The sequence below is a fragment of the Callithrix jacchus genome, chromosome 4 (genome assembly GCF_049354715.1).
Source record: "Callithrix jacchus isolate 240 chromosome 4, calJac240_pri, whole genome shotgun sequence".
Taxonomy (NCBI): Eukaryota; Metazoa; Chordata; class Mammalia; order Primates; family Cebidae; genus Callithrix; species Callithrix jacchus.
Genome location: NC_133505.1, coordinates 153,783,477 through 153,808,008, shown reverse-complemented (window position 1 = coordinate 153,808,008; position 24,532 = coordinate 153,783,477). Strand labels below are relative to the sequence as shown.

Here is a 24,532-nt window from a genome sequence, read left to right as displayed (position 1 = left end):
TCTTAGAACTGGGATCAACTTTAAAATTTTATGCAGATATAGTTAGAATACTTCCTATATAGAACACTTGACGCCCCATACTGATGCAGAAACAGATCATGTTCTCGAGCTCATGAAACGGACAGTCCAGTAGGGGAACTAGATGTGTAAACATGACATAGACATAAACATGAATACGTAAGAACACAGAGCTGACTCAAACTAGGGAGTACCTGGAAGTTTCAGAAAGTAGAATACATTTGAACAGGATCTCTGGAAGGAGCAAACTTGATGGAGGAAGGAAAAAGTTAGTTTCGATCGAGGTAACAGTATGAACACAATTGTTGGAATGTGAAAATGCACATGAGGAAGTTAGTGTGCATGAGCATTAGGTTTTATTTGGATACTACAAAGCTATATTAATAAATAACAAGAAATGCCCACATTTGTCTCAATTTATTTACCTTCTCCCTTGAAATCTCAAAAGGGACAGATAAAAAGCCAGATACTGTTTATTAGCTGGGTTACTGCCACTGTGCTTTACGCTGACTTCTAATGAGACTTGTTTGGAATGTGCAGCTTATAGCAAAGGCAGTGATAATCTGTCCTGTTTTCTAAGCACAAATCCAAATTTGGGAATGTCACTACAGTCAGGCCGGCTGTTTTGTAAAGTGGGCTGAAATGATGCCAAAATACTTAGGCACACTGGTTAGGGAGGCAGAAGAGAAAGATGACCCGTCTCAGCAGCCTATGAGGGAAATAGGAAGTAGATGAGTGAGTTGCACATTGGTAGATGACCTTTTACCTCTCAAGGTGGCCTTATCCATAGGCATGCAGGACCCAAGCAGTCTCTCTCTCTCTCTCTCTTTCTCTCTCCCCTCTTCCTCCCTCTCATACATATATGTATGTGTGTGTGTGTATATATATATTTACAGAAATGTTTTATATATCCAGCAATCTTGTTGAATGTTCTTTTAAGTTCTATAAAATCTAATCACATATACATACAGGTTTCTGGGTAGGTGATCATGCAGCCTGCAAATAACAACCGAAGAACAATTACTATCATACTGTTACTTTTATTGTATCATTATATTGCCTTGATTATCCAATAATTTACATGCATGGGAGAAGTAATAGAACACAATTAAACTAGTTCTTTTATAGCTGTCTTTAAAGGGAATGTTTCTAAAGTTCCCTACCTAATAGTGATCCTTGCTATAAAGATATTTGTAAGAATACTTACTCCGGGTAAGACTGTTTCCTTCTAGTTGTAAGCTAACAGTTTTAAAAAATCATGAATGATTATTGAATCTTATCAAATGTTTGTGCTTAAAAATATATTTAGGCATTGCTTAAGGACCTCTTGTGAAAAAAATTTAGGTGGTAATATGACTTTTCTCCCTTAATCTATTTATACTGTGAATTTTATTGATAGAATTTTCTTTCACAAGTAAAATTGATGGTTGCATTTATTTTCTTGAGGTCTGATAGTTTCAATATCAGAGTTTTACTGGCTTAATAAAGTCAGGTGAGTGGCTATTACTATTTTTATTTCTCTGGAACAGCTAGTATAATTCTCTGTTCCTTGAAGGGATTCTCTGTTCTTTCAGGGTTTGTCCATAAAATTTTTTGAGCCAGATTCCTTGATGAGGGCATATGGGTTGTAGGGTGCTGGAAGAAAGGGAACATTTTGGCCACTGCCTTAATTTATATATCTGGTTATTGGTAGAGTTAGGTTTTCTATTTATTTTTCAGTCAGTTGTGGTATTTATTAACATAAATATCATTATCCCAACCTTTCTTTGGTTACTAATTTCCTGGTACATATTCTTTCTGACTCTTTAATTTTAAACATTCTGTGTCACTTTGTTTCAGTCCCAGCTCTTGCAAATAACATGTAACCAGATATGCAAAACACAATCTAAGAATATGTATCTTTTTATCCGTGACTTTTAAGTTTCTTTTTTCTTCAAACATCTCATCCAAGATAGTTGAGAGCTTCTGGAGTGTGATTTTTCCTTGCTTTACCTCCTTCAGTGTCTTTTGCTAGCTAGATGTATACAGTGACATCATCTACTTGTGAGCAATACTTCACTGTAATAAAATTTCTCAGAAGTAGGGTTTTGGCCTAGGTAACCGGGCAGAGATGTCGTTCGAGATACTCCCCGGACGCGCTGCCATGGGCGTATGCTTGCTTATTCCAGGACTGTCTACTGCATACATCCACAAGTTCACTAACGTCGGCAAGGAAAAAGGGTGGCTCACGTTTTGTATCCATGGAATCTGATGGAAAGAAATAGGCACATCTCTGGAGTTGATCTTTACTGTAAGTCAAAGGGTTTAGAGAACATTGATTAAAGAAGCATTTTCCTGATTGATGAAAAAAATAACTCAGTTATGGTCATCTACCCCTGCTAGAAGATTATACAGGATATTATGTAGCAAGCAATGTGTTATGTAGGGCTTAATAAAAATCAAGTGAAAAAAATTTCTAATGAACAAAGCGAATTATTTTAGGTATACTCATTTATTTATTTGTTTATATGTTTGAATGTATTTTTGTTAACCTGTTTTACACATTTCTATTATACCTTCTCTTTGTTTTTATCCCGCATTTCTTGCCTTTGAAATAATAAATTATTAGAAATTTAGAAAACTAAATTGTGCTAATTTCCTATACCACTCCAAGTTAGAAATTTAACTTACTTTCACAAGAATGCCCATATTTTCCCAAGATAATCTAAAGTTAATATCTTCTTCCTCTTCCCCCAAAACATTCTTCTTAGTTTTATCTAAATTCCCTTTGCTACACTCATCTATCAAGACGTGTGAAGGGCCTGGGATTTTGCTCTACTTGCAAAAGTTAGCTTGCTACAGTTCTACGGATGCAAGAATACGCAACCTGCGACAGAGATAAGAACTTTTATTACTTAAAGTAATAGCAATAGCCAGAGTATTGGCATTGTCTTTTCCAGTTCCTGGAGCCCCAGTTCCCAAAGAATGATACCAAAGGGGAGGGCCAGGTGATAATTGGAAACACAATAGGTTTCGTTACAGGGATCAATGCCCTGAACTTTGAAAGCATGAGTCTTTTATAAAGGGCAGTAAGCATGGATGCCCATTTCCAGGGAGAAGATGCTCTCTCAGTCTTCCAAGGCTGTAAGGAAAACCACCCTTTACTCCAGAGAGAGACACTCTATGTATAAGGTGTCAGTGTTTCTGCTTATAAGACCTACAGAAACAGAAAGAGACATAGAGAATTATCTCATAACACCATTTTTTCTTTAATACTTGTTATTTCAAAATACATTTGAAAATACTAATTTCATAGTTTGTTGTCAACATAGTAGATTTATCACCACATGAATCATCTATCAGTTAATTTGGTCACATCTGCTTCTGACATCTTGTTCCTTCCCATTGTGTTGATTGTTTTTTGGTAAGGACCTCTTTAGTGGTATTATCTATGGGAAACTGTGGATAATAAGCTTTCTAGATACTTATTTTTTAAAGGAGGATTCTTGCTTTGTAATTTGGGTTAAAATTCTAGACTGGATGAGTATAGACATTGTCTCTTCGGGTATCCACTGTTGCTTGTAGGAGTCTGCTCTCAGTGTTACTGTTATTTCTTTTAAGGTTTGCTTTCTCTTTGGTTGCTTGTGGTAGTTTTTCTTCCTTGATGGTAATCTGTGGTTTTGCTACAGCTTGTTTTGATGGCTATATTGTATAACAAACTTCACCGAGTCTTGGCATTCAGTGGATTTTTAAATCTGAGAAATCAAGTCTTTTTTTCAGCTCTGTAACATTCTCAGTCACTGTCTATTTCAGTATTATCAGTTCTTTATTTCCTCTGTTCTTTACTTCACAAAGATCTATCAGGAAAATATGAATGATTATTTATCCTCCTTGTTTTTTACATCTTTTTACATTTTTTATTTCTTAATCTTTGCAGTGTTACAAAAGACATTCTCAAATTTATCTTTTAACTAAATTACATTTATCTTAACCTGTATTAAGTCCATCATTTACCCCATTTGTTGAGATTTTTCACTTTAAAGGACACTTTTATTTTCATATTTTACAATAATATGCTTTTGTTTCACAATTGGCTGATTTTCTTTTATAGCTTCTGGTCTCTCTTTGACCTCTGAAAATTTTAAACATTTTACTGTCAAAGTTCTCTTTATATTATTCTCTAATTATATTTCTTCAGTTACAGTTTTTTTTTTTTTTTAGTTATTTATCTGTCCATTATCATTGATAGCATTGGACGGCCTTTTATATTTTCTAAATCTTGCCCAATTTTGTCTTCTGGCACTTACTATGCATGCAGGTTCCAGCCTCCTCCTATGTGTAGGGTACAAGACTGAGCTCCCAGGCCTTTTGCTTTTGTCTGTGCCCCCAGATCACAGCCCATGTGTGGTCTCAGTTTTTATGAGATTTTTATTTTATCTTTTGCCTACCTCTGCAAAATTTGCCTTTGTTTATGTTTTGGTTTTGGAACTCAATTAGGCACATTTTATTTTTTATATTATTTTAAATATTTTGAGGAGAGTATCTTGTTTCAATACATGTGTGATCAGCCATATTTAACTTAAATTACTTGAAGATATGCAATGAAGAAGAATGTATGAACAAAGAATAGTAGACTAGTAGTTTGAGGAGAAAACTAGTAAATAAATGAATTTATAGAGAAAGAGAGACAAATTTATTTGTGGAAAGGAGGAGTGAAGGAACCAGAGACGGACAATTTGACAAAAGTAGAGGGAGAGAGAGAATCACCGAAGGATGAAAGGAGATGGCATCTCAGTTCTAAGGGGACTTCAATTGCACTTGAAAGATGATGACACAGATTTGACATTCAGTGAAGATGGCTAGATGCTCAGATATCACTTCAGCAAGGCCAGGCTAAGCTGTGGCTGGGTTATCAGCTCTTTGGAGGCAGAACTTTATGCCAATATGTCTGCAGATCCTGTCTCTCAGGGATGAACTCTACCAATTCAACTCACAAGAGAGTTGTAACCCAGAATATCCATTTTTAAAATGAGAGGTATAGTTGGCAACAGGAGTAGAGTGTTTATCACTCTCTCCAGAGAAAAGTTACCTAAGAAGTCAGATTACCAAAAGTAGGTTGGTTGATGGGCAAAGAATCAGAATAATGAGAGTTGATGGAATAATTTTAATGCAGTGAGCTATGATAGTCCAAGAGAATCTACCTACTAAGAGACTAGCTAATTTAGATTCATTGGTCAGTAGACAGCTGACATACACAGTACACAGTCATACCTGCTGCCCCTTTGACATCATTTTTCTATAATTCATGCTAATCGTTCTTATTTACATGTTGAATCCAACAATGACCACAATCAGTACTATTTCTACAACTACAGATACAGCCATCAGTGTTTGTTATTGACACTTACTGTGTATAGGTTATGTGTAAATTCTCTAATTTAAACTTTACAATTATGTGACATATATACCACTAAACTTATTTTACAAATGGGAAAACTAAGGCATGAAAGCTAGATGAATTAAATAGAATTAAACAAACAGTAGTTTTACTAGGATTAAAACTAATGTCTGTCTCCAAATTTTATGTCTTTATGATTCAGTTGATTGACCGTAGTCCTAAATAGGCTAATGATTCTCCAAGAGGACACTGAGGGCACCGAGCCTGGATGATTCTGAAACACTTTAGCCTTTCATTACTGAGAGACATGACTTGTACAGATGGCTAATCTCATTAATTACAATTCTCTCAATTTCATTCTCAGCATGCAAACTTGAAGTTATAAGGAATACCTCACTGGCACTCCCTGTCTGCCTTCCTAGAATATCTCTGTATGAAAAGAGAATCAATTTCTAAAACAGGAGTCAGGAAAAAAAGAAAGGAAATGGGTGGAATAGTGAGGAATTTGGGAGAGAACAAGAGGGAAACTGAGGAAGTTCCTATGCAGTCACTCCTGTGTTCTCTATGAAGTAGTAGCTAAGGTCATTCTCCTGTTTTGACAGTAAAAAATTCAATTTTTAAGGTCAAGGCCTTTAGTGGTATTAACAACTAGGTGACAATAGGGAAGGAATAGGAAATAAACCATAGGGGGGAATAAATTTGTAGAGATCCAAGAAGCAGAGCCACACAGTCAACTTTAGTAGTAACCAGAAGTTGAGGAAGTAGAGAGAATATCCCAGTAAGTTTATGATGTGCAATGGATTTCTGTTCTTGAGTTCCAAACACAGATCTGGGCTGGAAGTATGGTTTGATAGTCATTGGTTTGACCAATACTTGATAACTGAAATAGATGTAATAAATGAGATGGTCCAGGAAGACAGTGTCGACCAAGAATGCAACAGGGCAGAATGGAATCCTGGAGATGATGTAAGGTTCAAGCAGGGAATGAGTCACCCACAATGGAGACCAAGAAGAAGCATGGGAAATGAGAGGAAAACCACAAATGGAGAGACAAGGAATCACTGAGTGTATGCTGCCTCTGCATCTGACTCCTCACCACATACACCTTGTAGGCAGTATACACACATAATACATACTGAGTGAAACAGGTACATGAATGATTATATTTTCTAACAAACTCCAAGATGCTTGAACAGCAGTCTGGTACCATAAAGAACACTGATTTTCCATGAGGGAGGCAGAAGCAGGAGGATCTCTTGCAGCCAGGAGTTTGAGGCCAGTCTGAGCAACACAGTGAGACTCTGTGTCCAAAAATATATATTTAAAAAATTTACCCGGCATAGTGATATGCCTGTAGTCCTAGCTACTCAGGAGGCTGAGGCAGGAGGATGTTTTGAGCCCAGAAATGTGAGGGTACACTCAATTATGATCATTCCCCCGCATGACAGTCTGAGAAACAGAGTGAGACCTTGTCTCAAAACAAACGACAATAAAATCCCACTGATTTTTATTGTTAGAAGGCATAAGCTTAGCTTTAGTTATTAGGTATTCTGTGTGACTCCATCAATGTTTATGAAAATTCTTTGTACATAAAGTCACCATACAAAAGAGGATTATTGTTTTTTTAAAAGTTGTTTGAAGTTAGAGCTTAACAATTTATACTTAAGCTTCATTATTTAAAAATCTAGGCCAGGCACAGTGGCTCATGCCTGTAATCATAGCACTTTGGGAGGCTGAGGTAGGCAGATCACCTGAGGTCAGGAGTTGGAGACCAGCCTGGCCAACATGCTGAAACCCTGTGTCTAGTGAAAAAAAAAAAAAAAACAACAACAATTAGCCGGGCATAGTGGTGTGTTTCTATAGTCCCAACTACTCAGGAAGCTGAGGCAGGAGAATTGCTTGAACCCGGGAGGTAGAGGTTGCAGCCAGCGGAAGATTGCACCACTGCCCTCCAGGCTGGGCAACAGGTCAAGACTTCATCTCAAAAAAATTAGTAAAATAAAATAAAAATGAAAATTTATAATTTGATAGGCAATGATTTTTTACACTCTGGTGTTGGAAGCTAATGTGTGGTATAAATAAGATGACAGTAGAGATAATTGGTCTTAAACCATAACTAGGTCTCATATCTTTGAAAGTTTAACTCGCTTTTAAGAGAATATTTTATTCACTTTTATCTGGGATATTTCTTTTTACATTTCTGTCTATTTATTTTGAGGGTAATGCTATGAGGTGCATTTAAGATCTTCCTCCTTGGGAATTGTTCTTTATGTTATTAAAAGTAAGTTTTCTTTATCTCTAACATGGGTTTTGTTTAAAATCTCTATTGCCTGATAGTAATGTTGCCAACAGCTTTCACAAATAGCTTTTGTTTCCTTAGTATTATTTTGATTTATTCTTTCCTATTTCTTAAATGTCATACTTCTGTAATTTGAGTATTATGTTTTATAAAACAGCTAAGAGCTGTGATTTTTTTTAATCATATTTTAGAATCTCTGTGTTCTTAAGTTTAATCTATATAATTCTTTTGATTACTGATTTGGAATAATTTTGGCCTTCTTAGTTTACCTCTTCTATTTACCATGGACTTTTGTTTTTGTTTGAAATCTTACTTTTGAATAATTATTTCACTTGTATAAAATGAAAGTCTAACATACATTTTTCCATTGTCTTCTCCTCCTATTTTTACTGTTGTGAAATCTGCTATCCCTCTAATTGTCATTTCTTTATGGGTGGTCTTTGTTTCTCTTAGATGCTTTTAACATTTTCTTTTTGATTTGTATTCTGAAGTTTCATTTAGATGTGCGTTGGTGTGGATTTATGCTTTAATTCTACTTAGCATCTGCTGTACTTGTTTAAATTGTGGAATGATATTCTGTTGTGAAAAGTTATCAGTGATTATCTTTCCATTTATTCATTGCCACCATTTTCTCTATTATTTCTTTTGGAAACTCTTATTTGGAAATACGATGGATTTTCTCTATTTTTTGTGTCTTTACCTTGTATTCATATTTCCTATTTTGATGGCTCTGTGTTATACTCTTGATAAGTTTTTCCAAACTATTTTCCAGAAAACTGTCTTCTTTTTAATTGTGTGAATGCACTGTTTTACCCATTCTGTGCATTTTAGATTTTAGTGATAATTTTTAAAAAAAGTCTAGAATAATGTTTAATCTTTTTCATAATCTAAAATTGTGACATTAGTTTTGTTAGTGCTTTATTTCATGGTTTTATAATTTTAATCACTAAAATATACCAAATTTGGAATATTTTTAACATATACTAAAGTTTTAATTAACATGTTAATTACCCTGTGGTATCTACTGACCGTTTCTCATAGTGATCTATTTCCTTATATGATTTATAATTTCACAGAGCTAGCTCACCCTCACAAGCATTTATCTGTGAGAGTCCTATGTGATCTGGTTTCTTATAAAGTAGTTGTGTCTTTTATTGTTTACTTCTGCCACATATATTAGTTTCCATTGATCTAGGATCAATTTTCTTTTCAAACTTCATTTCCCAGATTTGAGTCTCACGCACCAGTTGGGTACTGCACATTTAGATCTCACACCTAGTTGGATGTGCTGTTTTAGTTTTTCTTTGGAAATTTAATTTTTCTCTACCAAGTGTTTTGAATCAACTACAGACTTCCTTGCCACTTCTAGTCCAATTTTCATGGAAAATATGGTTGTTATTAGGGTCCTGGCTCTATTTAAGTGTTTTATTTCCATGTCTCCTGTTTGCGGGTAGCCATTGAAAGCCTAACCTTTTACTGTCAAGATCTATATTGGAACCTGATGGGTTCTCTCCCTCTCAGAGCTAAAGGCATCAAATCTGACATTTACTTCTTTATTTGTAATTCTGTTATTTAAGATTAGTTTTGTATTTTAAAAATGTTATATTTATCAGGGGTTTCTACATATTTGAAGTGAAAGAAGAGTCTGCAACAACTCAAGCAGTCATACTCCCAGAAGAGACAGTATATATCAGGCTAACTTTAATTAGTATGTATCTTAAAAAAAATAGATCTTTCAAATATTTTACAGTTTAATGCTTTTGGTTTGCTAGTTTATCTTTCCAGACCCAATTGCTCTACAAATAATATAGTTTAACATTTTTGGAGTAGGTCTATAGAGTAATACACACAGAGCTTTATTTTAAGGGAAAAATTTGAACCTTGATAGGACGTGCTGTAAAACTTGGGTTAAAACTATATATACTTTGAAACTGAAAGGGGGAGAAGATAAAGTTATCATCCTGCTGCTGCTTTTCAATCTTGCCACATTGGACTTTACTGGAAATTTGACACTGCTACTTACTCCCTTTCCTCTTTACTTCTCTAGCAACACTCCGCTGATAATATTTCTTGATCTTATTCTTTATTTCTCACCTATCTGACTTTGGCTGTTCTTTCTTTGTCCAGCTTTTTTGTCCTGACACCTCAACCTGCCTCCCATCTCCCTGCTCCCCACTATATGATCCTACTTCTGTAGGAAGCAGCAGACACAGCTGTTTTCCCCTTGGAGAGTGAATGAATGAATGGAAGATGTGAGCTTGAGCAGCTGGGGTTCTCTTCGGCATTGAATTATGTTCCCTACAAAAGGCATGTTGAAGTTTTAACCCCCTAAGTATCTATAAATGTGACCTTATTTGGAAATAGGGTCTTTGTAGGTATAATCAAGGTAAGACCAGGTCATTAGGGTAGGACCTAATCCAATATGGCTTGTCTTTGTGACAAGAAGACACCATGTTAAGACAGGGACACAGGGAGCATGCCATATGAAGACAGAGGCAGAGATGGGAGAGATAGGGCTGTGAGCCAAGGAACTCCAAGGACTGATGGCTTTTTCCTGAATCTTGGGGGATGCAAGGACAGATTCTCCCCTCCGGGCTTTAGAGGCAGCATGGCCCTACTGCCACCCTGATTTTGAACTTGTAGCCTCCAGAACTGTGAGACAACACCTTTCTGTTGCTTTAACCCACCCAGTTGGTGGTATTTGTTAGAGTAGCCTTAGGAGACAGATACATGATCCTTCTGGGGGAGCCTTTGTTTTTCTCAGAAATGAGTTATGCAGTCTTTTAAGTCTTTGCATATGGGGAGAATCACAAAATCCTGACCTCAGACATGAAAACCTTTTAAGGTGAATGAGTGTGAGCCTTCACTTTTGTTTTTCATTTCCCTCATACCTGATCGTCTTTGCATTATACCACATGAGAATCTTCTACTTCCATGAAAAAGCGAGACAGTCACACCTGCTTTCTTCACTCAGAAGGGGTCACTGCTGAGGAGATACATTAGGCTGCTGCCTGACTATCTCACCATTTCACTCTACCTTCCACCCCCAAAGGTTAGCATGAAATAAAATGCTGAAATGGTTAAAAAAAAAAAGGTAGAAGCAGATTGCTATTTCATTCCTTTCGAATTTTGCTTTAAGATCTCTCCCTTTTGAGAAACAGTCACTAGAGTGAATCGGCAACCAACAGAATGGGAAAAAATTTTTGCAGTTTACCCATCTGACAAAGGGCTGATATCCAGAATTTACAAAGAACTCAAACAGATTTACAAGAAAAAACCAAACAAGCCCATTCAAAAATGGACAAAGGATATGAAGAGACATGTTACAAAAGAAGACATACATAAGGCCAACAAACATATGAAAAAATGCTCATCATCACTGGTCATTAGAGAGATGCAAATCAAAACCACATTGAGATACCATCTCATGCCAGTTAGAATGGTGATCATTAAAAAATCTGGAGACAACAGATGCTGGAGAGGATGTGGAGAAATAACACTCTTACACTGTTGGTGGGAGTGTAAATTAGTTCAACCATTGTGGAAGACAGTATAGCGATTCCTCAAGGCCTTAGAAATAGAAATTCCATTTGACCCAGCAATCCCATTACTGGGTATATATCCAAAGGACTATAAATCGTTCTACTATAAGGACACATGCACACGAATGTTTGTTGCAGCACTGTTTACAATAGCAAAGACCTGGAACCAACCCAAATGCCCATTAATGGTAGACTGGACTGGGAAAATGTGGCACATATACACCATGGAATATTATGCAGCAATCAAAAGTGATGAGTTCGTGTCCTTTGTAGGGACATGGATGAATCTGGAGAACATCATTCTCAGCAAACTGACACAAGAACAGAAAATGAAATACCGCATATTCTCACTCATAGGCGGGTGATGAACAATGAGAACACATGGACACAGGGAAGGGAGTACTACACACTGGGATCTGTTGGGTGGAATAGGGGAGGGACAGCGGTGGGGGGAAGCTGGGGAGGGATAGCCTGGGGAGAAATGCCAAATGTGGGTGAAGGGGAGGAAGGCAGCAAAACATACTGCCATGTGTGTACCTATGTAACTATCTTGCATGTTCTGAACATGTACCCCAAAACCTAAAATGTAATTAAAAAAAAAAGATCTCTCCCTGGCCTGCAGAGTTGCTTCTACTATATGATGAGTTAAATAAGAATAAGCACCTCAATTTTCTTTAGAGTCCACCACCCCATACTTAAAAAAAAAAAGTATACACTGACACTTCTGAAGCCCTTTTTGTAGATAACAACTCTATGCTACCTCACTGTTCTCCAGTAGAAGTGAACCCTTTCCAATTGCTTTCAAATGGCTTGGAGTGGGAGGAAAGAGGAATCATTCTGCACGTTTTATGAAGGTCAGAATGACTGTCTCAAATGAGACAGTCGCGCTTATTTTACTTCATCATTTCTTCCAAGCAAGTACAAATATATCTCTGATTTCTTTCCAGTGACCCCCATCCACCCACCCACTTTCCACCTTTTCTTCTCAGTGATTTCTCCTTACTACCTAACCCACCTCCCTACCCTCAATAAATTTCCAACAGAAGGCTGTGTGCAGAGGATGTGCCTGTTCATAAAAAGATTAAGAATTGTAGATGGTGGAAACATACGCAGGAGAGAAAGCTGGATGTCAACTGGTCTCCCAGGAGCGTGGGGTGTTGAGAAGGAAGTGCCCCTTAGGTCCCACGGCACAGCCCTCTGCTTTTATTTTGTTATCCAACGTTGTGATGTGGGCTCATGGCCTCCAAATGAAAAAGGTAGTCAAGCTTCCGTACTTCTCATGTCCTTTTCTGGGTACTACTTGTTCCCAATATCCTTTTTGAGACATTCATATTAGCCATTTGTGCTATGCACAAGGTGGTGCTAAGAGATGAATAAATTTACAAAGTCCTTAATGTTATGGGTTCGAATCCTGACTCTGTTAGCTGTAAACACAGTCATGAAGGTTTTTTGAGTCCAGTCAGTTTCGTATCTGTAAAGTAGGAATTATAACACCTACTTTGGTAAGTTGGTGAAGAAGTAAATGATACAGTGTTCATTCTTGGCCTTGAACACTCACCGTGCTTATTATTAATATTGTTAATAAACTTTAGCTCCATGCACATTTCCAGGTGACTGTCAATGTTCTGCTTTTGAACAGGCTTTTTTTTGTTTTTTGAGACAGAGTCTTGCTCTGTTGCCCAGGCTGGAGTGCGGCGGTGTGATCTCAGTTCACTGCAACCTCTGCCTCCCAGGTTCAAGCGATTCTCCTGCCTCAGCCTCCTGAGTACCTGGGACTACAGGTGTGTGCCATCACAGCCCGCTAATTTTTGTATTTTTAGTAGAGATGGGGTTTTACCATATTGGTCAGGCTGGTCTCGAACTCCTGACCTTGTGATTTGCCCACCTCAGCCTCCTAAAGTGCTGGGATTATAGGCATGAGCCACCACATCCTGCCTAGAACAGGTTTTTGCATAGGTGCTTTTTAAAAAAAATGTTGCTATTATGTGTGCGTCAGGAAACAGAAATCTTTGTCTACAAGTGAACAATTTTGCTCTTGCTCTCTGAGGTTTCTTAGGCTCCCTCCACCTTGAAAAAGGCACATTGGAAGTGTGGAAGGTATCACGGCTCCTTTTGTCTCCAGCTTGGCTGGGAGAACTTGTTGAAGCGAGAGTGCAGAGATGGCACTGGCAGGCCATCAGGACTCAGGCTGGGGTTGAGCCTGGGATGAGGGACACTGAGGCTGCAGCCATGAGAAGGCCTGGTAGAGGAGGCCTTGGCATGTAGCAGCACAAGGACATGGGTAGCAGTGCTTTAATGCCAGATCTGCAATTACTTAGATGCCTATTAATGCATCTGTCACCTGCCCCCAACTTCTGTCAAGTGGCTATTGTATCAATTTTACAGATGGAAACCCAAGGTGATGAGCTTGCTCTCTCCAAGGCTAGACAGGCAGCTAGTTGCAGGGAAAATAATACCTTAAAAGCATCTTTCATATTTCTCCGTGAGGGCACCTTGCTAATGGTACCTAAATAAGTGAATCTTTCTAGGTAGCTCCAAAATTAATTTAAAATTACATAGATATGAATAACCTTTTATTTGAATGAAATGTTGTCTCATTAAATTGAATTTCTGTTTTTTTAAATTGAAAATTAGAAATTTCTCTCTCTTTAAATTGAAAATTAGAAAATGACAAAGAGTTATGATGTAAGTTTTGTATTTCTGTTTGTTAACTGATGAAGAGAAATGCCAGTTTAATTAGTTTGGATGACCTATAGTTTATTCTTTGGAAAATTTTTCCTCTTCTTACTTTTTTTTTTTTTTTGAGACAGAGTCCTGCTCTGTCACCCAGGCTGGAGTGCAGTGGCACAATCTTGGCTCACTGCAATCTCCACCTCCCAGGTTCAAGTGATTCCCCTGCCTCAGCTCCTAAGTAGCTGGAATTACAGGCTCATGCCACGATGCCCAGCTAATTTTTTTATTTTTAGTAGAGACTGGGTTTTACCATGTTGGCCAGGCTGGTCTTGAACTCCTGACCTCAAGTGATCTGCTGTCCTCAATCTCCCAAAGTGCTGGGATTACAGGTGTGGGCCACCATACCTGGCTCTACATTACTTTTTAAATATATGTTAGCAGGTTTTTAGGAAGTCAATGGTTTTCTTACATCCCTATATTTCTGTTTTAGCAATAAATAGCAGAAGAAGGCAAATAGGAATTTTGTTTTCAGTTGTTATTTTCTTTCAGTCTTTATTCAATCAGTGGTTTGCTTGTTTGTTAAGTTCATCTAGCCATGAGATAAAAGTGAAGTAAGTCTGTAAAGTAATCATTGTTTTTACCTCCGTCTAGAAGTAAACATGAAAAATGACATAGCCCTTAAATGTCTCAGGCTTGGAGAAATGCCAGGGAAAGGTCCTAAGGAAACAAAGGGTATAGTTAATTCCTTATCTTACTTCTGTCTCTAGTGCACTGTGGTCAAAAAAAGCACACAATTGGAAACTGGATAATTGACCCAAATTCCAGAGCCCCCTCCTGCCAGCTGTGAGAAATTGAGAATAATTTAACTTCTTGAAATTTCAGTTTCTTGCCCCAAATAGTTGCAGTTGTAACTTCTATTCAGTTGGCTTATTATGAGGAACAAATGATATAACCTTTATAGTAGAACTTTGTAGATGGCATGCTGTGATGGGTAGTTTAATGTGTCTACCTGGCCAGACCATAATATCCAGTTATGTGGTCAAATATTATTCTAGATGCTTTGGGGACAGTATTTTAGGTGAGATTCACATTTAAATGAGTAGATTTTTGGGTAAAGTATATTACCCTTCATAAGGTGGATGGGCCTCATTTAATCTTTTGAAGGCCTTAATGGAAAAAGACTGATCTCTCCAGGAGAAAAGGGAATTCTGGGGCTCAAACAGCAATACCAGTTCTTCCCTGGGGCTGCAGCCTGCTGACCTGTCCTGTGGGTTCTGGACTTGCCAAGCCTCCACAATATCATGAACCAATTCCTTAAACTTTCTTCACCCTCTATTTTTTTTTAAATCTCTCTCCCCTGTTGTTTCTGTTTCTCTGGAGAATCCTGATGAAAACATATATAAACAGAAAATATTTTTGATAAACACTGCTTTTCTACTAAAAACTTTTAATTTTCTTCTGATTTCTGGAAAGGATATAATTCTTTTATAAAGAATTGCAGAAAAGTAACTCCTCTTTTTTCATCTTTATTTCAGGCTTATTGCTTTTCATACAATAAAATTCAATTTTGTGTCCAATTAAACACATTTTAACAATTTTATACAGTAGCACAACCAACCAACATCATATAGAACATTTCTGTAACACCAAAATTGCCAACCGTTTGTTTACAGTAAATTCTCTTTTCTAACCTCCTGTTCCTAGGCAACAACTGATTTGCTTAGTATCATTACAATTTTGCTTTTCTATAATTTAATTAAAAATGAATTAATAGAGTACATAGTCTTTGTGTTTGGCTTTTTTACTTAGAGAGCTATCCATATTGTTGCAAGTATCTGCACCTTATTCCTTTTATTGCTGAGTAGTTTTCTACTATAGGAGAAAAATCAAATTTTGTTTAACCTTGCATCAAATTATGGGTGTTTAGATTCTTTCCATTTTTGACTCTTATGGAGGAAGCTACTATGAACATTTGCACACAAATCTTTGTGTAGACATATACTTTCTTTTCTCTTGGGTAAGTGTACTTAGATATTGCTGGGTCATAGAGTAAGTGTATATTTATCTTATATGAAGTGGCCACACTGTTTTCCAAAGTGTGATATATTAATGCATTCCCATGTTCAATGTATGAGGTTTCTGGTTGCCTCATATTCTTGCAAATACCTGGCAATTTCTGCCTTTTAAGTTTTATCCATTCTAGTGAGTGTGTAGTATCTCATTGTAGTTTTAATTTGCATTTCCCTAATAGTTAATTATGTTCAATATCTTTACATGTGCTTATTTTCCATCTCTATATCTTTACTGTTGTACTCAATTAAAATAGTTTATTCATTTTTAAAAGAGGGTTGTTTTCTTATTAAATTATAAGAACTCTTTATATGTTCTTGTTACCAGTCATTTCATAGATCTATGTTTTATAAATATTTTCTGTGGGTCTGTGAATTGTCTTTTAATTTTTTTTTTTTTTCTTTTTTTGAGATGGAGTCTTGCTCTGTTACCAGGCTGGAGTGCAGTAGTGATGCAATCTCGACTCACTGCAACCTCCTCCTCCTGGGTTCAAGCGATTCTAGCGCCTCAGCCCCCCAAGTAGCTGGGACCACAGGCACGTGCCACCACGCCCGGCTAATTTACTTTTTGTATTTTTTGTAGAGACAGGGTTTCACCATGTTGGCCAGGATGGTCTCCATCTCTTGACCTCGTGATCCACCTGCCTCTGCCTCACGAAGTGCTGGGATTACAGGCATGAGCCACTGCACCTGGCCATCTTTTAATTTTTAAAAAAATATTTTTCAAAAGCAAAAGTTTTCATTTTCATGAAGTCCAATTTGTCACTTTTTTTGGTGCTTTTTGTGTCCTGTTTAGGAAACTTGGCTTTAAAAAAACGTTGATAAAGATTTTCTTCTGTGTTTCCTCCTAGAAGTTTTATAGTTATTAGTGCCAAATTTGTAGGCCTGTAATTCATTTTTAGTTATATTTTGTATATTGTGTGAGGTAAAGGTCAATGTTAATTTTTTTTTTACACTGGATGTCCAATTGTTCAAGTAACATTTGTTGAAAAGATTGTTTCCCAGCTGAATTACCTTGGCACCGTTGTTGAAAATCACCTGGTCACCTCGTGTATGTTTATTTCTAAACTCTACTTGTTTCCTTGGCATGGCTCTTTTCACACCATATGATGCTATTTTTAATTGCTAATATTGCTTTATCAGCAAATCTTGAAATCAGTTTAGTATGTCCTCTAACTTTGTTCTTTTCCCAAATTATTTTGGTTAGTCTATACAAATTTTGTGATCAGATCGTCAATGTCCAATGAGAATTTGGATTGCATTAAATTTATATTAGTTGAGGGAAATTAAAAAATATTGAATCTTCTGATCCAGGAACATGCTATACCTTCTTGTTTTAGTGTATAACTCTTATATATATATTGATAAATTTCATATTATTGATACTATTGTAAATGTTATTTTAAAATACATTATTTTTGAAACAGTTTTAGATCTACCAAAAAATTATGAAGATAGTCCAATTTCCATATATCTGCATCCAATTTTTCCTTGTATTAACATTTTACATTAACATGGTGTATTTATTACAGTCGAGGCCAATAATGATATATTATTATTATTAACCAAAGCCCACACTTTATTCAGATTTCCTGTTTTTACCAAATTTTTTTATATTCCAGAATCCCATCCAGGATATTGTATTCTAGTTAATCATGAGGTCTTCTTAGGCTCCATTTGTCTGTGATAGTTTCTCAGACTTTGTTTTTGATGACCTTGATAGTTTTGAAGAGTATTGGTCAGATATTTTGTAGAATATCCCTTACTTGAGATTTGTATGATGTTTTTCCCATAATTAACTTTGAGTTATGGGTTTGGGGGAGGAGGATCATAGAAGTAAAGTTCATTTTCATTACAACATTTCAAAGGTGCATACTATCAATTTCACCTATCATTATTGACGTTTATCTTGATCACTTGACTAGGGTAGTGTTAGATTTCCCAGAATAAAGTTAGTTCCTTTTTCCCCCTTTATTGTATAATGTTCCTTTTGGGAGGAAGTCACTAGGCACAGGCCATACTGAAAGAGTAGGGAATTATATTCCACATTTTTGAGGGCAGAGAATATACATAAATTATTTGGAATTCTGCACAGGTTTGACTCTTTTATCTGGTTTAATTATTTATTAAGTCATTTGTTTATATCAGCATGGATCATGGGTATTTATTTTGTTCTTGGGGTTACAATCCAATACTACTTCATTTTGTTGTCCAGCTGTTCTAACTTCGGCCATTTGACTTCCATGTTCCTTTGCGTAATCCTGTCATTGTGTCTTTTGGTTTTTTGTTTGTTTTGTTTTGAGCATTTCCTTGCTTTCTGGCACTCGAAGATACTCAAAGCTCATCTTGTGTATTTCTTATACCTGTCTTGGAATAAGCTCTTTCTCCCAGGCCCTAATTCCTTTTATCAAAGAATAGTATTAGAAATAAGATCTGGGTATGAAGTGTGCTAGTAAATAATATATTTGCAACATTTGCTTTCCAATGTTTCTTAGTTTAATAGGCATACAGCTGATATTCGTGACTTCATATTGAATCTTGAGACATTGTAGAACTTATTAAATATACTAGCATTTCTGTAGGTTACTTGGGGTTGTACACATAGACAATCATGTTGTCTGAAATACAGATTTTTTTCTTCCTTTCCTATTTGTCTTCCTTTTGTGTCTTCTCCTTACCTTATTGCAATATCCAGGACTTCCAGTAAGATGTTTCATGAGTGTAGTGTGAGTGAACATCCTTGTCTCATTCTTAATGTTAAAAGAAACCATTCCATAGCTATAGGTTTTCGCTATTAATTATAAAGTTAAGTGTTTACATATGCCCTTTCCAGGCTGAGGGAGTTCTCTGTAATTCCTAGTTTGATAAGTGTTTTTATCATGATATGTTTTAAATTTTATCAAATTATTCTTTAGTATTCATTAAGATATGCATGTTTCTTTTTTATACTTTTGACATAGTAAATTACATTGAGTGATCTGTGAATATTTAGTATGTCTTGTATTTCTGGAATAAATTCTATTTGGTCATGATATAGTAAGTATCCTTTGAATATATTATTGAATTCAATTGGCTTATAATTCATCAAGGATTTCTATGTCTGTGTCCATGAGGGCCTATTGGTTTTCAGTTCTTTCTTTTTTGGCTTATTTTGGTTTTCATTTGCTTTTCATCTTTATGTAAAAAACTGATTATTAATTTAATACCTTCTTTTTAATATTAGTGCTTAATACTATAATATTTATTCTAATCCTGCTTTAGTTGCATGCCGCACATTTTGATATTGTGTATTTTAGTTTTTATTCATTTCAAGATTTTCTTTTAGTTCTTTGACTACAGGTATTTATGAATATGTTGTTTAACTTCCAAATATTTAGGGAACTTAAAAAGATATCTTTCTGGATTTTTAAAAATTTAATTCCATTGTGATTAGAAACTATACTTTATGTAGTTTCAATCTTTTAAAATGAATTTAGAATTGTATTATGGCATATAACATGGCATATTTTGGTAACTATTCCATGTACATTTGAAATGAATACATATTCTGCTGTTTGTTGAAGTGCCCTGTTATTATCAGTTTATGTGGTTTGATGTTGTTGTTCGTGTCCTTAAAATTATCAATTTAATGTTTCATCCTAGTATTGAGATATAGATTTTGAAATCTTCAACTATATAGATTAGAAACTTCTCACTTCTGTTTTTTTCTCTTTATTTCGTAGCTCTGTTACTAAGTCATATACATTTAGAAATCTTATGTCATCTCGATTAATTGAATTTTGTTTTGTAACAGAGCATCCCTCTTTACCTTGGTGATATTCTTTTCAGTTTGCGTCTCTGATGTTATTTATTGTCTTTTTTTAAATTAACATTTACATGACATATCTTTTTCTATTTTACTTTGTGCAATTTACATTTAAAACAAGTTTCTTTTAGGGGTGCATAGTTAAATTTTGCTTAGATTAAAAATTTTCATAAAATATAAAAATTTATGCCTTTCAGTTAGAATGTTTAGGCTATTTAGAGTTAATGTGATTGTTCATACAATGTTGATTAAATCTACCATATTGCTGTTTATTTTCTATTTGGTACATGTGTTCCTACCCTTTCCATTTTCCCACCTACTTATGGACTTACTGATTATTTCTAATGAATCTTTTTCCCCCCATTGTTTTCTCATTAGTTACACATTTTTAAGTAGTAGTTGCTCTAGAATTTACTATGCAACTCAGCACTGTCTACTTTCAAATAATATTATTACATTTCTGTATTGCATAAGAAACATAAAATATTGCACTTTCATTTTATTCCTACAGTACTTTGTGCTAGTATTATACATTTGACTAAGATATAGCTAATAAAACCCACAAAAATAATTATCTTTGCTTTAAATCATCAGTTATCCTTGACAGAGGTTAATAAAATTGAGAAAAAAAATGATTTTTTACATTCACCTCTTTTCCCTGTTATTTATTCCTTTGGGTAGATTTAAATTTTCATGTGGTATCATTTCCTGTTGTTTGAAGAATTTCCTTTAACATTTTGTAAAGTGTCATTCTGTTAAAGATAAATGCTCTCTGCTTTAGTTTATCTGAAAATGTTCTTATTTCAGTTTCACCTTTGAAACCTTTTATATGCTGAGTGTAACATTCTGTATGGGCATTTTTTTATTACAGTAACTATGTCCTCTATTCTCTTCTGGCATGTATAGTTTTTGATAAGAAGTTTCCTGTATTTGTTTTTCTTTTTAATATGTCTTTTTGTCCCCTGGCAACTTGTAATACTTTCAGAGTTTTAAAAAGTTAGTTATAATGTGTCTTTATATGATTTTCTTTATGTTCCTTTTATGCTTTTGCTTGAGGCTTACTTTTCTTGAATTTTTGGATCTGTAGGTTTTACTTTTCTCCAGTTTGAGAAAGATTGGTCACTGTTTCCTCAAATAGTTTTCTCCCTTACCTATCTCTACTTTCTATTTATAAATAAATCTAAGTTCACATATGTCAGACTGCTAGTCACTAAAGCTCATTTATTTTTCCATTGAAAGAAATCTATATTACATTTCATATAGTTCCTCTTACTAAATCTTCAAGTTCACTGAACTTTTCTTCATCAGTCTCTAATATGTTGCCAAATTCATTCACTGTATTTTTTTAGTTTAGGAGTTTTTTAAAAATATCTTTAGAAATTTGATTTGAGTCTTTTCAAAATGTTCTCTTCCATTTCTTCCCTCATATGTATAGTTTCTTGTACATTCTTGAACATATGGATTATATTTTTAATAGTTGCTCTAATATTCTAATCTGTTAATTCTATCATGTGTCTTGTTTCGAAGTCTCTTTTTATTGATTGATTTTCTCCTATTATGGGTACTATCTTTCCGCTTCTTTGCATGACTGACAATTTTTTATTAGATGCTAGCCCTTGTGTGATTTACATTATTAGGTGCTGAATTTTGTTCTATCTCTTTAAATAATGTTGGATTTTGTTTTGGGATTCAGTTACATTTACTTGCAATCAGATCATTTCAAGCCGGCCTTTAAGGTTTGGTGTAGTGGGTTCAGAGCAGGTTTTACTCTCAGATTAATTTGATCCCACTACCGAGGCAATATCCATATGAAGAATGCAGTCGCTGGTCTTCTCCTCCCCTATACCAGGAGATCTTTCCATTCTGGCTAGTGGAATCTCACAGTGTTCCTTGGCCTGCGTGAGATTCAGGGATTGTTTTCCCTGTTCCATACTAGTGATTCTTTTTCTGGTTCCTTTTCTCAGTATGTGTGCTGATCAGTACTTAGCTAAAGATGTGGCAGCCCCCTCTGTATATCTCTAGTGTTCTCCTTGCAGTTTCCTCTTTTTAGTGTTTTGCTCTACGAAAGCTAGCTTCTCTGGCCTCCCTTAACTCCAAATTCTACTTCAATTCTACAAGACTGCCAGGTTTTTGGGGGTTTCCCTCCATGGCTTGGAAATTTTTCTGAGGTTATAAGTGAGACTACAGAGTATTTACTTTGTGGTCCTCTGTTGACTCTTTTCTGATGTCTAAAAAGTATTGTCTTATTTCAACTTCCTGGTTATTTAATGTAGATGGTAAACCTAGTCCCTATTACCTCAACATGGCCAGCTATGGAATTTCCTAGCACATAGTTTTTATATTTACTTTCTAAGTATATTAACTCACAGCAATAAACAAACAAACAAACCTAAACCGCAGTGTCATGGTATTTAGATTCAAATTCTGAATTTTTCACTAATCTATCTGTGATCTTGTGTAAATAAATCCACCTTTCTTTATTTACCCAAGAAGACCTTAGTATTCTCTTTATGTAAGGAAGGAGTTGGGTGCAACCCTTTCTAGATCACTTCTATGGGGTTCTATAGCTTCTCCCAGGCAGTGCCCCCATTCTTAGGATGCAAAGGCTACAGGGCTCTAGAAGACACTCCTGAGAGTGTGAGTGGACAGGTTGCATAATGGCTGATGTTGGGCATCTCTATAAAATATATAGAGCAGGACACAAAATTAAGTCTTTTGCTTTAATAATCTAATTAAAGGCCAAACTCTCAGGGACACCACTTGTCATAATTCAGCCCCATAAAATGATATTCACATCAACATCTGTGTGTGTGTCATTTTCCTGGAGTTTTGTGGCACACCCCGGCTGTAGTACATGACAGACCTAGAAACACCATGCTGCTTCAATTAAGCAAAATAAATGTTTAGCTGGTTAGAGATTAGGCTGTAAAACTGGAGGAAAACTCTCATCTCAATATGCACATAGCTCTCTAAAATGCAACACTTTAATTTCCTTTGGAGCAATCAACCACCCTCAAGAGGATCACTGAAGTGAGAGAGTTAAAGTTCAGAAGGGGCTACTCTTTGGGAGGGCTGGGGGAGATATAAAATAATTGTCTACCCCACTGAAAGATGAAACATTGTATGAGGTTATCACAGGCCTTAGAACTAGAGCTAGATTTGAATCTTGGCTCTAGCTCTTCTTAGCTATGTGATCTTAACTCCTCTATGCCTCAGTTTCTTCATTTGTAGTATGAATATAAAACAGAACGTTAATAGCATAGTTATAAGGAATACATTTGTAAGTTAATACATAATGGAATTAAAGAAATACACAAACTAAATTAATACATAAAGTAAGACTTGGAAGAGTATCTGGTACACAGGATATTTCAAATGTTCAGCATTTAATAATTATTTTAAAACTATTGATTTTTGTGTGTGTGTGTATCTCTGCCAAGTTTTAGTATCGGAATAATGCTGACCTCATAGAATGACTTAGAGAAGAGTCCCTCTTTCTAGATTTTTTTTGAGGGGAATAGTTTCAGTAGGATTTGTACCCACTCTTCTTCATAAGTCTGGTAGAATTTGGCCATGAATCCAACTGGTCCAAGGCTTTTGCTGGTTGGTAGACATTTTATTACTGATTAAATTATGGAACTCATTATTCGTCTCTTCAGGGTTTCAGTTTCTTCCTGGTTCAGTCTTAGGAGGTTGTATATTTCCAGGAATTTATCAGTTTCTTCTAGGTTTCTAGTATGTGTGCAGAGAGGTGCTTGTAATTGTGTCTGAGGGTTTTTCTGTATTTCTGTGGGGTCAGTGGTAATATCCCCTTTGTCATTTCTGAGTGTGTTTCTTCAGATCTTCTCTCTTACTTTCTTTGTTAATCTAGCTGGCAGTCTATCAATCTTATTGCTTTTCTCCAAGAACCAACTTTTAGTTTAATTAATCTTTTGTGTATTTTGTTTTGTTTTGTTTTGTTTCACATCTCAATTTTATTCACTTCAGCTTTGATATTGCTTATTTATTTTCTTCTAGCTTTGAGGTTGATTTGCTCTTTTCTCATTCCTCTAGGTGTTATTAAAAAGGAAAACAATAACAGATGCTGTCGAGGCTGTGGAGAAAAGTAGTATTATACACTGCTGGTGAAAAGGAAAATTAGTTCAGCCACTGTGGAAAGCAGTTTGGAGATTCGCAAATAACTTAGAACTACCGTTTGACTCAGCAATCCTGTTGCTGAGTATATACTCAAAGAAATATAAATTATTCTACCATAAAGACAGGCATACATATGTTCTTGGTCATCAGTGGAGCTACACATTGAGTACACACGGACACAAAGGAACAATAGACACGGGGGACTACTTGAAGGCAGACTGTAAGAGGGGGGTGAATATAGAAAAACTACTTATTGGGTACTACTTTTGGGTGTTATGTCACCTGGGTGACAAAAGAGTCTGTATACCAAACCCTCACAAGATGCAGTTTACCCATGTAATAAACCTGCACATGTACCCTTGAACCTAAAATAAAAGTTGGAAAGAATAAACCAATTATCTTTATTGTTATATTTTAAAAAAGCTATTGATATCTTGTTAGGTGAACCCTGTGTAACCAGAAGAAGTAAAGAAATTTTTACTTGGTTACATCTAGTTTAGTTTCTTTAACTTCCATTTTCTGTACCCCAGTCTACAAAGCTTTGCTGACAGCCAAGCTTCCATGCTGCAAAATGAATTGACAGAATAACCTCTTGTAATTGCTTAAGATGTT

The 24,532-nt window shown here is 35.6% G+C and overlaps 1 protein-coding gene and 1 pseudogene across 8 annotated transcripts in view; both read left to right on the top strand.

Annotated features, from left to right (window-relative positions):
* LOC118153009 (putative uncharacterized protein CCDC28A-AS1) overlaps window positions 1-24,532 on the top strand; it is a 400,860-nt gene that overhangs the window by 106,182 nt on the left and 270,146 nt on the right. The window lies entirely within an intron of this gene.
* Window positions 2,094-3,926, top strand: LOC144582362 (NADH dehydrogenase [ubiquinone] 1 alpha subcomplex subunit 1 pseudogene; annotated as a pseudogene).